This window comes from Pyxicephalus adspersus, chromosome Z, assembly GCF_032062135.1.
Source record: "Pyxicephalus adspersus chromosome Z, UCB_Pads_2.0, whole genome shotgun sequence".
Taxonomy (NCBI): domain Eukaryota; kingdom Metazoa; phylum Chordata; class Amphibia; order Anura; family Pyxicephalidae; genus Pyxicephalus; species Pyxicephalus adspersus.
Genome location: NC_092871.1, coordinates 11,450,536 through 11,454,306, shown reverse-complemented (window position 1 = coordinate 11,454,306; position 3,771 = coordinate 11,450,536).

The following is a 3,771-nucleotide window of genomic DNA, read 5'->3' as shown; positions in this document are numbered from 1 at the left end:
TCCAGTGATCCTGCTTTGCTCTGCTATCCCACAAGCAGATGAAACTTGGGTACTTTGTGCATCCACTTTGCTGTCTGAGTAGGAAGTTCACCATTTTTAAATTAACACATATGGACAATTGGTGTTCATGATAGCAAAGTTTTGTAAGACCATTTTGATATTTTCATATTCTTCTTTAAGTTTTGTTGAGTGACCAATTGGAATTGATGCATAGCAGTTGCCATTAGTGTTGGCCGAACAGAGTGTTCAATTCAGCAGCTATTCGATCTAATAACACAATATTTTTCGATCGCTGAATTTGAACACCATTAAAGTCTATGGGGGGGGCGTTTTTTTTTTCGGAACTGTGTAAAACTGCAAGAGCAATCAGCCCTAGCGTAACTGTAGTATGTGTTCTTGGCTAGAGATTCTCTATCCAAGAACACACTGTTCTTAAATAGAGAATCTATCCAAGAACACAGTGTTCTTGGATGGAGAATCTCTATCGAAGAACACATACGAAACAGCAGTTCATCTGCAGTCACAGCTAATCCTCCAATCAGCTGTGACCGCAAACGGGAGGGCTCCCTGGGCTGCAAGGGAATCCTCCTGTTTGCGATCCCTGGGCACTAGAGGTTAATTAACCTCTAGTGCCTGTGGATCGCAGTGGAACTGCAGATGAACTCTCATTGGAGTTACCTCATTGAGAGTTCATCTGCAGTCACAGCTGATTGGAAGCACTCGCGTGCCTCCTATCAGCTGTGACCGCAAGTTCCCATGCTCCCCGGACTGTACTTATCAATGATAAGTACAGCCCAGTGACCGTGGGAACTGAACTCAGATGAAGTCTGGAGTTCGCCTTTTTTTTTTTTTTTTTTTAAACATATGTTAAACACATTCGCAAAGTTGAATTCTGTGTGTTTCAGGTCTGGTCTGCCTGAATTCGAACAGCCATTTTTGGGTTGAATATAGGGACAACCCGAATTCAAACACCAACAATAGTTGCCATTGTTCAGTAAAACAGATTTCAAATTTCGAGTGGAACTGTCTTCAAACTGAGTGGAAATGAAAAGCCACCTGTCTTCTGGTGTCACCTCTCTTGTCCTATAAAACATTATTTAAACTTCTGGTCTCAGATAGTTCTTTTCTTTTTGCCTGGATGCTAAAAGTACAGAAGCTTGTTTTGACAGACTTAGTTCATGTATTAAATCATTGAGCTCTTCTTCGGAGAACTGCTAGTTTGATGAAACACTGTGAACACACAAAAAATATCCTCCATGTCGGATACAGGAATATCAGGGAGTGTACTCAACACTGGTATGGGAACATCCGCACCATGCGGCACAGGTCGTCTTGCTGATTCCAAGTCAGGGTACCCACTTGTTTTTCTTGTAACGATTGAAACCTTTTACATTCACAGCACAAAACTAAGAATCATTATGAGGATTATTGGGCTCTCATCAGTTTTCCATTTTTCCACTGACGTAGACACTCTACACAAGTTTTGCATACCATATGGGGAGCCCAATACTTACCTTGGTCCCCCATTTTTTAAACAAAATATGCAAGATATGCTTGTTTCACAAATTCTGTAATGTTTCTTCTCTGTTTTTGCTGCGAATACTTACCTTAAATGTAGCAAAATACATTAGGGTCATTTAAACAACTTATTCTTGAAGAAGTCTTGAAGAAAATGTATGATTATATAGAAGGCAAATGAAAGTTTCATGAAAAGATTGTTACATTTAATATATTTAAAATGCAAAACATCGGTGTAAATAAAGATTGATAATAATATGCTGTGTCAACATTTGTTGTTGGTAAAATTGTCTATTCCGATTCCTAAATCACAAGAACTAGAGCCAATTTAATTAAATTGATGTAATTTCTGGATTCAGCAGACCCAAAATACAAAATATATTGAAAAATCCTTGGCAAGTAAACACTTTTTTTTTTGTTGAGCTGTGATTTCATCACCAACATCTTAATTATTATTAATACTTGTATTCGTATGTATTAACTCCATACTAGATATATTATACTATATTCCCAATACCTGATCTTTCAAGTTTAATCTTATCCAATGCAGTGGGACAGCAGATCAAATTTCCAGTTTATTTTTTTCTGTGATCCCATTGGAATAATTTTGATACCCCATAATAATTTGATAATATTTTGTCACCCCACATGAATATGTATTTACCAGAAGGTCCAGGTAGCAATTATTGTGTTCTTCGTGGGCATTTTAATAAAATGGTGGGAAATGTGCTTTAATTTTTACTACACCATTAAGATAGTTGACAAGATGTCCACTTTTTATAATTAAACACCAGTTTCTGAATGATCACCATTGTTTAATATTTACTACAATCGAAAATGACCTGATATCCACTTTATAAGGACCAGAACATAACATTCATAGTAGTGATCACAAAAGGGAATAGTGAAGGTTTTTTTCAGATCATTACTTTCCCATGATTGTCAACTTCAGAAAACATGAATTGGAAGTGAATGCTGCTTCTAAATATGTCGATAAGTGAACGAAGCTTCTAATCGACACTTAAAGGTAAATTATGGGTAAATTGTAGGCTATGAAAACCTGATTGCCAGGGAATTGCCTTATGGAATCGGGAAGGATTTTTTTTCCCCTGTTGGAGCAAATTGTACCAGGGTTTTTTTGCCTTCCTCAGAACCAACTATGTACATAGAATTTTATATCTGGGATATGTTTATTTCCCTAGTGATTGAACTTGATGCACGCTTTTTTCACTATGTAACTATGTTACCAATATTATGGCTTTATAAAAGTGAGTTTTTAAAAACTCAGAACAAAAAAGAACAATTTTCTGTTCACTGTTTTTTTGTTTTTTTTCCACTTCCAGCAAATACGTGTTCCAGACAATACGACTGATTTACTATAATTTCTTATCTTGGCAATAAGAGAAAAGAAATCTCTAGCATTAAAAATCCATCAATGGGGTTTGTGGTCTTTTTCTGATCTATAAAAAATGAAACAGAAAGCTGTAGTTGGGCTTTCAGACTTGAAAACAGAGCCAAAGTTACTGTTAATGAATAGGACTTTCTTTTTACTAATTCTGAAAGATTTTGTGAAAAATAATTAATCTCAGTCTTTTAACTTGCAGAAGGTCCTCTGTGTCTTCAAAACATAAAAACACATTTTTGTTTAAACCTAAAGCTTAAGAACATTAATTTTTGTGTTTATTGTTTTAACTGTAAAAAAACAAAAACAAAAGAAGAAAAAAAAGGATTAGGTTTGATGTGTTTTGCTGTCTGTCCTGTAGTGACTTAGGGGTCAATGAGAGTTACCACAAAAGCCAATGAATGAGGTAATGGTTAGTAAAATTTCATTTTGCAATACCCAATTAGGTGCTTAATATTAAAAGAAACAATTTCATAAGCTAAGCTTAGTAGAAATTCAAATTTGCTAAGTGAACACGCTCAACCCCTGTACCTTAAATCTCACTAATGGCTGATCTCTGCCTCCCCCTACAGGTCACAGCTGTAATGTGAATACGTTGATTCTGGCGATGGATATCCTGCGCATCATTTGCCTCATCATTATAAGCATCCTGCTGGGCATTGCAGTGAAGACATCTTGACCTGCGAGGAAAACAAATATGCTCACAAATAAAAAGTGACACAAGAATGTTTTTGTTAATAATCCCAATAGGTAAATGAGAAAAGCTGCACTCCGAAGTAAGTGCTTCCTTTAAATTTGCTTAGTTACCGATGTAGAAAACCCAAAAAGTCCATGGAATCGAATTACTGCCT